Here is a 14198-nt window from a genome sequence, read left to right as displayed (position 1 = left end):
TGTTGGCCAACATGTTGTGCCAGACTGCCAGTTGAGGCTGTGTTGTCATTCATCCAGCATGTGGGTGTTCTGATCAGTGTAGCTCAGGGGTCGGCAACATGCGGCTCTTTTACTGCCCCCTTGTGGCTCCTCAGCTGAATCAGATCAGTAGGTAATAATAAAATAATCCTCCTCTACAGTAAAATAAAGCTCTGCTGATCCTTCAACACAGTTTAACAGTAAATGGTCTTAAACGCTGGAGTTAATGTAGAACTGCTGATCCACCCTTTAACCCTGAAGACCAGCGCAGACGGCTGGTCACCATAGCAACGCAGACGACAGTCTCGCCCAGCTAGTAGCTACGAAACGGCAAAGAGAGAGATTTAAGACGGACATCGATAATTTGGAGATGAATGGACTGATTAGTGTTTATAGCCACTCCAGCTGGTTTCCTGATACGTTTAATCTGCGACGAGAAACTGAAACACTAAAAAGTCACATCATCATCATCAATTTTCACATAACATAAAGTGCCTCTGCCAGTTTCACAGGATGGAGAGAAATCTGTTTTATCTGGGCGGTGATGAAATGGAAATAAGTGGAAATAAGTCCTCTGTAATCTCAGAACGTTGCATGCTAGAGACTTTTATTTTGCCTGGAAGGGTAGTACTGTTCCATCAACTCATTAGCACAACCTCTGATTGGTCACCAAGTCAGAAACACAACCTGTTCAATAAGCCTAGAATACAGCCTCTGATTGGTCAACAAGTCAGAAACACAACCTGTTCAATAAGCCTAGAATACAGCCTCTGATTGGTCAACAAGTCAGGAACACAATCTGTTCAATAAGCCTAGAATACAGCCTCTGATTGGTCAACAAGTCAGGAACACAGCAGCTGATTGGTCAACAATTCAGGAACACAGCCTCTGATTGGTCAAAAAGTGAGGAACACAGCCTCTGATTGGTAAAAAGTGAGGAACACAGCCTCTGATTGGTAAAAAGTCAGGAAAACAGTCTTTGGTCAAAAAGTGAGGAACACAGCCTCTGATTGGTCGACAGACTCAACCCAGGCATCACTGGATGGCTAAAAGCCATGTTAACAACAACAATCACTCTTTCAGTGGATAAATATTCACAGAAGACATTCAGTTGGATAGAGTGGAGTGTCTAAAGTTCAAGTCTGGATTACAAAGCTTCTGAAAGGGATATGACCGCACTGGAGCTCTCATTATTACGGCACAACACTGCCCTTACAGGAGAAGTGAAGGTAAGTCTCCAGCATGCAGCGTTCCCAAGATTTATTCCTTTATGTACGTCGTCCTTTGATACTGTATACAACAAAAAATAAAGCATAAAATGTAACCTGTGCAAAGTTTATACTCATTTTCACTTTTTGACCAGGGGCGTTCAAACCTTTGTACACAGCTGTACGTTCACGAGCTCCATGTTAAATTTCCCCACTTTTAAACATGCAAAGCCAACATTGATCATACAGGCTCTATTAAAACTGTAGCTCCTGCAGTTTGAATACTGCACTCACTCAAACTGTGGCTTCTATAAAACCACAATTAATCTGTCACTTCAGTCTGTACAGGTCTGACACTGACCACCTCTGAACCTGCCGCAGATAAGCTTAGACACCGAGAGGAAGGCCGGCTGTTAACACCTGTAGGGGTTATCTAATGCCATACAGTCAATTCTTCAATCTATCACCTTGATAGTCTTTGAAAAGGGCATTAAAGGGCACCTATTGTGAAAAAGGGCAGCCATTGTAAGGCTTTTATTTTTTATTTTTAAAACCGACATGCAGCGCCCTATTTTTCCCAAAGAGCACCTCTGTGGTACTTTGCATCAAGTCCCTGCCAAAGCAGCACGGCCAGTTATTTCTTTTCTTTTTCTGTTTCTTTATTTGTGCTGTTTTACTGTTGATGTGCTGACTGAACCAAAGCCTTCACCTCGTACCGTAAGGGGAGCTCCCCCAAAATTTCTCCGTGGTTCAGTGTTTGAAATGTAATCATAGTCGATACGAAGCCATTCTTTGTACAGACTCTGTCTTTCCAGTGGTGGTGATGGGAACCAGGCGTCGCCATGACTACAACACAGATATAGACACTTTATTTACCATCCAGAACCACCAGAGAACCTACACGAGTCTTCTGAGCTTATATGGAATCTGAATTAGAACTCCTTTATTTTGATAAGTGCGCCCCACATATGAGGAATTGGTCTTGGTGAGTCACACATGTGTGGCATTAACACTCTGGACAGACCAGACAAGCTCAGAAGCTGTTAATACGCATTAAACTATGATAGAAACACAATAAATAGAAAACAATAATAATAAAGGAGCTAAAGAGATGTGTGTGTGTGTGTGTGTGTGTGTGTGTGTGTGTGTGTAATACATTTCAGTCTGAGTAGAAATGTACTATAATAAACTTTTATATATAGAATGTTACAGAATTATTGGAGTATTTATAGAAGTGTAACATCTGTACAGCTGTGTAAACATGTATTCTGATCCAGAGGAGTTACTGTAACCCAGCGAGGAGGTTTCATGGTCAGTTTAACTGTGAAGTGTAAGTGTCCACTGTGGTTAATGACCTACAGCTCTGGGGGAAAAGCTGTTAGGCTCGCTGTGCTGGTTTTGATGGTCATGAATCTTCTACTAGAGTGGCGTGTCTGGAGGATTTGATGTCCAGGATGTACGATGGTGTTTTAGGGCCACTGTTAGTAAAAATAAAAATAGTAGACTTTAAGAATAAAGTCATAATATTTAGAGAAAAAAGTCATAGAATTATGACATTAAAGTGGCATTAATGCCAGGAAAGGCTGCAGTATTGTGATGGTGGAGCTGCACTTTCATATCGATTCACTCTCAGCCTCCCCGTCTCTCCTGCTCATCAGCACCAGCCTGGTATCAGTATAAGAACTGGCAGGAACGGCTGAGCAGGAACCTGTGTCTATCTAGAATAAAGAGCCGGACGGAGTCGGAGGAAACGGTGTTTATCTAGAATAAAGAGCCGGACGGAGTCGGAGGAAACCGCATTTATCTAGAATAAGCCACGGAGCTGTTGATGTTGAGGAGGGGTAAGGTGGGAGGGTTGTGCCTGAAGCCCACCACCACCATCTCCACAGTCTTTTCCCTGTTCAGCAGCTGCTGCACCAGGAAACCAGCTGCTCAACTTCCTTTCTGTAGGCAGCTTCATCACCTTTTGACTATAAGACACACCACAGTGGTTTCCTCTGCTTCAGGAGCCGAACTGCAGACGGCACCAAGAAAAGAACACAACAAAACTGCGCCTTCCACTTCACTGACCAGTAACCACTGACCAGTCACCACTGACCAGTAACCAGAAGTACGTGTGGCAGTGCCCTCAGACCCAGGGAACTAGACAGAGTGGACTTCTTCCTGGTGAGAATGTTTAGCCGCACCCCTTTTACCCGTTATAATCAAACAGTCTAAAATAAAATTAAAAGTAGGTGAAATACCAAATAAAGCACTTCCCCAACACACGAGACCAGCTCATACACCAAGTTAAAAGAAGTGCTGGTACTGTAGTCCATCTGTTTCTCTGATACTCTGTTACCCTGTTCTTCAGTGGTCAGGACCACCATGGACCCTCACAGAGCAGGTACTGTTTGGGTGGTGGGTCATTCTCAGCACTGCAGTAACACTGACGTGGTGGTAGTGTGTTAGTGTGTGTTGTGCTGGTCTGAGTGGATCAGACACAGCAGAGCTGCTGGAGATTTTAAACAACTCAGTGTTGCTGCTGGACTGAGAACAGGCCACCAACCAAAAATATCCAGCCGACAGCGTCCTGTGGGCGGCGTCCTGTGGGCGGCGTCCTGTGGGCGGCGTCCTGTGACCACTGATGAAGGACTAGAGGATGACCAGCACAAACTGTGCAGCAGCAGATGAGCTGTCGTCTCTGACTTTACATCTACAAGGTGGACCGACCAGGTAGGAGTGTCTACTAGAGTGGACAGTGAGTGGACACAGTGTTTAAACACTCCAGCAGCACTGCTGTGTCTGATCCACTCGCACCAGCACAGTGCTGACAATGATCCAACACACACATATACACTGACCACAAAATTACTTCACAGAAGTGAAAACATCTAGAAATACGTTCAGGAACCTTATAATAGTGGTAGAACCATCTCAGCATGAGAAATGTTAGCCATGTAGACCAGATTTCAGATTCGTTCTCCTGTGTTCTTCTCACCACGTTCCTGTGGACCAGCTCCATGCAGCATGCGTGTTTCAATAGCTGGTAAATCGAGTCTTATTCCAGGCCCATTCGTGAGTAAAATGAATATCTTTGGCCATCAAGGTTGGAACCAGTGATGGCAGGGCGTGATATCAGAACTCATTCAGGGCTAATGCCACGCGGCATTGGCGCTCAGCTGCGATGCTAGCGGCTGCAGTGGAAGCAGATCCTGCCCCTGCCTTTTACTGCAATCAATCTCAATCACTTCACTAGTCTTTCTTCTCTTCTGTCGCCCTCTTTGGCGGAAAATATGGATCCGCTACATTCATATGACTTCCTTGTGTGAGTTTCGCGCTCGCGGTACTCGCTGGAAAATATCATAAAGCCACTTTTCGGCCTGGCGGCACGAATATGTTGCTGATTACAGTAATGAAAACAAATGTGGCCGCGTGGCCCGCGCCAGCTGTAGAGGCTTTTGGGCCGCAGTGGTTTTGATTAGTGGTGGGCTGGCGTTTAACAGCGAGCGGCAGCATAACTCAGCCTGTAATTCCCCCCACCCGCCCCCCCCCCAGTCCCATTAATCATGCTTTTGTCGTCGGGCCGCATCCGCGCAAGAAGTTCTCCAGCGTCGTGGTGCCTGTGATGTGATAATTCTTATCTGGAAAACACAGAGAAGCACATCTACTGTTTCTAAACAGATGGTGAAAGAGGTTTGTTTCCAGATGTTAATTAAAAAAAACACAGTGGAACTCTTAACAATGAACTATCAGCAGTTTACAGCGAATAAATTACTGACAATACCTACGTATATCACAATACCTACATTTAGAGTCGGTTATTCATTCAGTCTAATGAGAAACTGTAGAACGGACTCGGTTTATATCACAATACCTACATTTAGAGCCGGTTATTCATTCAGCCTAATGAGAAACTGTAGAACGGACTCGGTTTATATCACAATACCTACATTTAGAGTCGGTTATTCATTCAGTCTAATGAGAAACTGTAGAACGGACTCGGTTTATATCACAATACCTACATTTAGAGTCGGTTATTCATTCAGTCTAATGAGAAACTGTAGAAGGGACTCGGTTTATATCACAATACCTACATTTAGAGCCGGTTATTCATTCAGCCTAATGAGAAACTGTAGAACGGACTCGGTTTATATCACAAAACCTACATTTAGAGTCGGTTATTCATTCAGCCTAATGAGAAACTGTAGGACGGACTCGGTTTATATCACAATACCTACATTTAGAGCCGGTTATTCATTCAGCCTAATGAGAAACTGTAGAACGGACTCGGTTTATATCACAATACCTACATTTAGAGTCGGTTATTCATTCAGCCTAATGAGAAACTGTAGAACGGACTCGGTTTATATCACAATACCTACATTTAGAGTCGGTTATTCATTCAGCCTAATGAGAAACTGTAGAACGGACTCGGTTTATATCACAATACCTACATTTGGAGTCGGTTATTCATTCAGCCTAATGAGAAACTGTAGAACGGACTCGGTTTATATCACAATACCTACATTTAGAGCCGGTTATTCATTCAGTCTAATGAGAAACTGTAGAACAGACTCAGTTTAAATCACAATACCTACATTTAGAGTCGGTTATTCATTCAGCCTAATGAGAAACTGTAGAACGGACTCGGTTTATATCACAATACCTACATTTAGAGTCGGTTATTCATTCAGTCTAATGAGAAACTGTAGAACGGACTCGGTTTATATCACAATACCTACATTTAGAGTCGGTTATTCATTCAGTCTAATGAGAAACTGTAGAACGGACTCAGTTTATATCACAATACCTACATTTAGAGCCGGTTATTCATTCAGCCTAATGAGAAACTGTAGAACGGACTCGGTTTATATCACAATACCTACATTTAGAGTCGGTTATTCATTCAGCCTAATGAGAAACTGTAGAACGGACTCGGTTTATATCACAATACCTACATTTAGAGTCGGCTATTCATTCAGCCTAATGAGAAACTGTAGAACGGACTCGGTTTATATCACAATACCTACATTTAGAGTCGGTTATTCATTCAGTCTAATGAGAAACTGTAGAACAGACTCGGTTTATATCACAATACCTACATTTAGAGTCGGTTATTCATTCAGCCTAATGAGAAACTGTAGAACGGACTCGGTTTATATCACAATACCTACATTTAGAGTCGGTTATTCATTCAGTCTAATGAGAAACTGTAGAACGGACTCGGTTTATATCACAATACCTACATTTAGAGTCGGTTATTCATTCAGCCTAATGAGAAACTGTAGAACAGACTCGGTTTATATCACAATACCTACATTTAGAGTCGGTTATTCATTCAGTCTAATGAGAAACTGTAGAACGGACTCGGTTTATATCACAATACCTACATTTAGAGCCGGTTATTCATTCAGCCTAACGAGAAACTGTAGAACAGACTCGGTTTATATCACAATACCTACATTTAGAGTCTGTTATTCATTCAGCCTAATGAGAAACTGTAGAACAGACTCGGTTTATATCACAATACCTACATTTAGAGTCGGTTATTCATTCAGTCTAATGAGAAACTGTAGAACGGACTCGGTTTATATCACAATACCTACATTTAGAGTCAGTTATTCATTCAGCCTAATGAGAAACTGTAGAACAGACTCGGTTTATATCACAATACCTACATTTAGAGTCGGTTATTCATTCAGTCTAATGAGAAACTGTAGAACGGACTCGGTTTATATCACAATACCTACATTTAGAGCCGGTTATTCATTCAGTCTAATGAGAAACTGTAGAACAGACTCGGTTTATATCACAATACCTACATTTAGAGTCAGTTATTCATTCAGCCTAATGAGAAACTGTAGAACAGACTCGGTTTATATCACAATACCTACATTTAGAGTCGGTTATTCATTCAGTCTAATGAGAAACTGTAGAACGGACTCGGTTTATATCACAATACCTATATTTAGAGTCGGTTATTCATTCAGTCTAATGAGAAACTGTAGAACGGACTCGGTTTATATCACAATACCTACATTTAGAGTCGGTTATTCATTCAGTCTAATGAGAAACTGTAGAACTGACTCGGTTTATATCACAATACCTACATTTAGAGTCGGTTATTCATTCAGTCTAATGAGACGTATGAGTTTATATCCATCAGCGAATCCGGGGACTTTTTGCAGCAGTCCCTAATGGTATATACCCTGAATATTTGCAAATTTATGAGGAGCATCTCCCACTCAGGTGCAAAATTAATTTGTCACATGCAGATTTGTGATGCGGAGGCTGAAAACTCAACAAACCCGCACACAAACACACACACTCAGGCATTGTTTGATGTCTGAGCGAGCACCTGAGTGATTGCAGGCTGAATTCCCTGTGCACCTGGGCAGAATTAGTTCATTAGCCGCTCCATTTGATTCCTCTGTCCTCCATTCTCGAGAGAGAGAGAGAGAGAGAGACAGACAGACAGACAGACGCAGACAGACAGACTTGTCAGAGCAGTTAGGACGCTGCTGCACCTCCAAGCTCGTTTCCTCTTTGTTTCATGATCAATAACTGTCGCTGTGATTGCTTGATCATGAGCCCAGGCCTCTACAGCCACTACAACCACTACAGCCAGTGCAGCCAGGCCACTTCATATACTGTGAGCAACGTCTGAGCGCTGAGTATGAATATACAATTACATGCAAAAGTTTTGGCACCCCCGGTCGAATGCCACGTCTTGCTGATTTTCCTACCAAAAGTAAGTTAACCTTGTCCTCCACGTAGTGCTGTTCATCTGCTCTCATCAGAAGTGCATCATGATTAACTGCTCACATGTACAAACCTGAGGGGTGCCTGAGGGGGGCGTGGTGTATTTTTATTTATTTATTTAGTTTAGTTAAAAATCTGGTGCGCACCTGATTCTGTCAAATGAGCGTCTGACCCTGTGCGGTGAGTACCAGATACTACATGTATATGGTGCTCTCTTGATAGTATCTGGTGCGCACCAGATTTTTTAACCCTAACCATAGCTCCACGTCCCTTCAGGGGCTCCGTACCTACTCGTCAGATGCTTGCGTGTTGAGAAAAATGTGATGGCTTTAATTATAGGAGATTTTTGGCAAATATGTGGTATAAAAACAGCCCAAAAACCAAAAGAGTAAATACGCATGGAGCTGAAGAGAGAAACCAGCCGGAGCCAAACGGAGAAAAATAAAAACCAGAAGGCAAAACTGAAAGGGACAAACCAGAGGCTGCGTTTGTTTTTGACTTGGCTTGACTTTGGCTGACTTGATGGTCAGTGTGAACTGCCAATGACTGCGGAGGTGTCAAGTCGGACCCGTTCTACTGCCCCTACTGAGCTCACAGCGACGGCTGATCTCGCTGCGCCTGCCTTCTTTTTGCGGGTGAGATTGAAGTGCTTGAACGTTTAACATTTGACTTTTGACGCATCAAATTAAATCAAAGTAATGTATTGTGTAAATATGCAGGATACAGCGTATGGGAAAATCACACATGGAATGCAGGGAAAATCACACATGGAATGCCTGCTGGTTATTTAAGAGATGTTTGTTTTTTCTTTTTCTATTTTATTGACAACAATATACTTAATAACAACAATACTACTACTACTACTACTACTACTACTACTAAGACTACTACTACTACTACTACTACTACTACTACTACTAATAATAATAATAATAATAATAATAATAATAATAATAATAATAATAAAATAATTATTTATATAGCACCTTTCATACATTATATTTCATACTTTCATAATAATACAGCTCAACAACTTCAGGAGAGAGAAAAAACATTATAAAACGTTCTTTAGAGCACCAAAAAGAGTTCTGCTGTGCTTAACGTCATAACAAAAGCAGAACCCCTTTTCAGAATGGTGCTATATAGAACCTTATACAACACATTCTCCATCAATCTGAAGAACCAGATCACCATACAAAAAGCCATATCTGGATGGGTGGATGGATGCTTTAGTGCCATCAATATAGACATGAAATCTAATTCTCTGGAGGTGGCTTTGGAGTAAATTGTGTGAAGTGTAATATATCGAAGGGAAAAAGTAACGGCCCTAAGACAGACCCCTGCGGAACTGTGATGTCAGCTCTGTTTGATGTGCGTTTTCCCAAGCTAACATAAAGCTCTCAGCTTTAAACTGTAGGATTTCAAGCATGAGAAGCCTGTCCTGCTTTAGGTCTGCCTATCAAAACGGTATGATTGACATCATCAAAAGCTGTTTTGAGGTCAAGGACATCAAAAATCAGCCTGAGCCACAGGTCAGCCTACTTGACCAAGGCCAGAGTCGGAATTTCTGATCTTTTATTTGTTGTTTTTTGTTTTTGTTTTTTTCTCTTATTCGGCTGAGTAAAAACAGTGAGTCATTTGCTTTAAAAGTGGACGTTTTTATACAGAATTCAAAGTACTAATAACATCTAGATTAGCTTTTATCTCGTAGTGCCTTCAGCAATTTGGAAAATCACTGGAGGGACAACTTTACACTGGCTACACTTCTATTTAAGCCTGCAGGCAAACTATCTAGAAGACAAAAGGAAGGTTTTACTAGCAAATTCACATGTAAACACATTATTAAAACACATCAGGAGAGTCTGTCTCATGTTCACTCAGTCAGCATTTCAGAGTTTCAGCTTCATAAAATTCAACATAAGCAGCCACAGTTAACTCGTTTTATGACGTCGGTCAAGTTTTTCTTTACGCTCTCAGAAATAAAGGTGCTAGACTGTCTCTGGGTCGGTTCCCCTCCTGTCTCTGGGGTGGAACCCTCACAGCTCCATCTCAGTACCTTCAGTCAGGGAACATAACTGAACCATAATCCTCTGAAATGATCTGTTCTGAGCTGGACTGACTCCACACACCCCGCCTCGCCTCGTCTCCAGGCTTTTACTCTACTGCTCTGTTTTAAATCATTCGGTTATGAAAAGGAACAAATACCAACTTTTCACCTGGAGAACCTGAATTAAGCTCCACTATCAGACCTTAGAACCACTGTAGAACCTCTGAGGGAACATCTACACTGTTCGTACCTTGAGGAATGAAAAATGAACCTGAACAGAACCTTCATTAATAACAGTGTAGATAGTGAAGAGGATTCTAACTTCTACAGGGTTCTTCAGAGTTTCAGCTTTGCAAATCTTGACGAACAGCTGCAGTTAAATCGTTTTACAATGAAAGTTCACAACTTTCTTTGTTAATCTAGGTTTAGATACTCAAGCTGTCATTAATCCTCGTGCATGTGCAGATAAAAGCATGATGTTTATTATGGATGACTAATCATGTTAAAAATGAGGTGTCGAGCATCTTATTAATCAAAAAGAAAAAGAAATCAGACCCCACAAATATATACAACGTCAAGTGTTTATTACAGCCGTGCTGTCTCCACTGCCACCGGGTACGTGCTAATGGGACTAATTCCTTATATCCATGTTTTGTCAGTCGCTGCTGTCGTATCTTCATTTTTGTCGTTTTCCAGTTTTTTACATAATTTGAAAATGCCTGTTGGACTTTATGTTGTCTGTAAATTTCATGAAGGATGGACCAAAAGAAACAGCCCAAAAGTACTTGGAAAAAGGTCTGGTTCCATTGACTTGCATTAAAAGTAAAGTAGGTTTTTTCGTGTTTTGGAGACACACGTTTTAATTCTTTGACGGTGGTGATTTTGCTTCCTTTAATGAAAACAGACATTTTTCACATCACAATGAAAAAAGTGAATCACAAAGGACCAGACTGAACCACATCCATCTGAACAATGTCCTTAATTGTTCAGAAGCTCAGCCCTGATTGGTCCAAGTGCAATATATGATCTGAAATCCCAATGTAACCAACCCTGGAGTGGGCTAGTTGTGCAGAACGAGTTCCTGATAAGATCCAGATGAACAGTCATACAGAGAAAATCAAGGTTACATTAAACACGCTTACGTTAGCTGGTTGAAGACGTCTTTACAGTGGGGGTGATGGGAACCAGGCGTCGCCATGACTACAACACAGATATAGACGCTTTATTTACCATCCAGAACCACCAGAGAACCTACACGAGTCTTCTGAGCTTATATGGAATTTTGATGATGGAAAATAGTGGAAAATCTGGAATAATGAGTTTTCTTTGGGGACTATTTTGCCGCACAGTGCCCTGCATGTCTCCCTCCACCATGAATGGAGTTGAAGTTCTCTAAACTCTCATAAAACAGCGTCTCAGTCATCAGGCAGTGAATTCAGAACCAGTTCATGTAGGAACTTTCTGTAGGAGCTTTTAGAGGGACGTCTGGTTCCCATCACCACCACTGTGAGTGGATCTGACTCTCAAAACCATTTAATTTGTAGACATTTTGAAAAGTCTGCAGAATTCTGCATTGAGCAAGAAATCCAGCGTAATGAGAGCGCCCCTTGGTCATATCTATTTGGACTGTGCTTTGTGTAATGATGATTATTTTATTCTCAACAAGCAGCCAATTTGTCACGCGGCTGCTGAAATGAATTGCAGAAGTGGTTATCGACTGGGGTGAATTTATCAAGCGATGAATGGTAGAAGGAAAGTAATTTGGCATTGTCCTTGTGTCCATTTGTCAGAGTAGAAAAATGAGTCTGCCTTGCTTTGCTTACAGCAGAGTTATAAATGAAAACGTGTTGTTTAAGAATTTCAAAGCACCTGCAATTGAGTTTCTCCGCACACGCCGTGACTTCTTTTAAACTGATGTATTGCTGCAGTTTTCAGAAGAGTTTGTATCTGGCTGGAGCGACAGTCATGTGACTCGAGTTTAGCGTTTAGTGCACAAGCAAGTTGTTAGAGAAGAGTGACAAAAGGGATAAAGAAAAATAGATCTGACGTTTAATAAAACATGTCTAAGCTGAGTTTATGCACACAGAGGAGGGGTGTTTTGTCACGGCTGAATTTCTAATAGGATATTTCTTTCCGCTCCACTGTGTTTTGCCTTGTTCAGAGGCAATCTATTGCTATAAGTTGGCACCAAACTCTGTGCAGGATAAACATGTTAAAAATGAGACAGACTGTGTCGACTATTAGAAGCTTACAGTCGCTTTTCTTTTCAGTATTAGCTCCTGGAGTGAGTGTTCCTCTTACTTGGGTGCTCTCCAGCGCTGCATGGCGACGCAAACTTTATGATGACGTCACGTTGGAGAAGAAGACAGATGTGCTATAATGTTGGGTCAGGTGAACAGACAGATGTGCTGTAACGTGTCAGATAACAAGACAGATGTACATTTTTACCAGTGAAGTAGTCAGATGTGCTAAAATATTGTGTCAGGTAGGTAGACATGTGTACTCCAAGATTACAGATACAGATGTGCTGGAACATTGTGTCACAAAGCGACAGATGTGCTGTAACGTGTCAGATAAAGAGACAGATGTGCTGTGACATTGGGTCAGATAAAGAGACAGATGTGCTGTGACATTGGGTCAGATAAAGAGACAGATGTGCTGTGACATTGGGTCAGATAAAGAGACAGATGTGCTGTAACGATGGGTCAGATAAAGAGACAGATGTGCTGGAACATTGGCTCAGATAAAGCGACAGATGTGCTGTGACGTTGGGTCAGATAAAGAGACAGATGTGCTGGAACATTGGGTCAGATAAAGAGACAGATGTGCTGGAACATTGGGTCAGATAAAGAGACAGATGTGCTGGAACATTGGGTCAGATAAAGAGACAGATGTGCTGTGACGTTGGGTCAGATAAAGAGACAGATGTGCTGGAGCATTGGGTCAGATAAAATGACAGATGTGCTGTGATGTTGGGTCAGATAAAGAGACAGATGTGCTATGACGTTGGGTCAGATAAAGAGACAGATGTGCTGGAACATTGTGTCAGATAAAGAGACAGATGTGCTGGAACATTGTGTCAGATAAAGAGACAGATGTGCTGGAACATTGGGTCAGATAAAGAGACAGATGTGCTGTGACGTTGGGTCAGATAAAGAGACAGATGTGCTGTGACGTTGGGTCAGATAAAGAGACAGATGTGCTGGAGCATTGGGTCAGATAAAATGACAGATGTGCTGTGATGTTGGGTCACATAAAGAGACAGATGTGCTATGACGTTGGGTCAGATAAAGAGACAGATGTGCTGGAACATTGTGTCAGATAAAGAGACAGATGTGCTGGAACATTGGGTCAGATAAAGAGACAGATGTGCTGTGACGTTGGGTCAGATAAAGAGACAGATGTGCTGGAACATTGGGTCAGATAAAGCGACAGATGTGCTGCAGGGTGTTGGGTGAGGAGACGATGTGCTGCAGGGTGTTGGGTGAGGAGACAGATGTGCTGCAGGGTGTTGGGTGAGGAGACAGATGTGCTGCAGGGTGTTGGGTGAGGAGACGATGTACTGTAAGGTGTTGGGTGAGGAGACAGATGTGCTGCAGGGTGTTGGGTGAGGAGACAGATGTGCTGCAGGGTGTTGGGTGAGGAGACAGATGTGCTGCAGGGTGTTGGGTGAGGAGACAGATGTGCTGCAGGGTGTTGGGTGAGGAGACAGATGTGCTGCAGGGTGTTGGGTGAGGAGACAGATGTGTCTGACTGGACAGTAATTTTTTATTTCACTCTTTTATACTAAACTTGTTCCAGTAGATGTAACTAATGCTGTATATCCTGAAAACGAAATAACAAAATAAATACCAACGGAGGGAACTTGATGCGTGAATGCGGCTGTCAGATGTGAGACACTGTACGAAGCCTTTCTCAAGGTTGTTTTTTCATTTTAAACGAACGTGTCTTCAAGTAACTACTCAACTAAAGCGAATACGTGTGAAAACCTTGGTGACTGATTTCATGCTTCATCACTTTATCTCGCACATTATACGTAGAGAAGGTGAGGACAGCTGTACCTTTCACAGGCACATTCTTTTCCACTTTTCACTGAAATTTCTGCAGAAAACCTGCTGCAGTCTTGAGCCCCTTAACAGAGAAGTAACTGATGAAAACACGGATGAAATCAAAGGCTCTAG

The 14198-nt window shown here is 42.1% G+C and overlaps 1 long non-coding RNA gene across 1 annotated transcript in view; it reads left to right on the top strand.

Annotated features, from left to right (window-relative positions):
* Window positions 1-1113: 1113 nt before the first annotated feature.
* The window catches only part of LOC108411064, a 53534-nt gene continuing 40449 nt past the window's right edge, over window positions 1114-14198 (top strand). The window contains exon 1 of the long non-coding RNA XR_001856540.1: window positions 1114-1247. This is a non-coding gene — a long non-coding RNA (uncharacterized LOC108411064). The remainder of the gene's footprint in view (window positions 1248-14198) is intronic.

Source organism: Pygocentrus nattereri, chromosome 1 (assembly GCF_015220715.1).
Source record: "Pygocentrus nattereri isolate fPygNat1 chromosome 1, fPygNat1.pri, whole genome shotgun sequence".
Lineage (NCBI taxonomy): Eukaryota > Metazoa > Chordata > Actinopteri > Characiformes > Serrasalmidae > Pygocentrus > Pygocentrus nattereri.
Note: the sequence above shows the minus strand (reverse complement) of the source record. Positions and strands in the feature narration are given on the sequence as shown.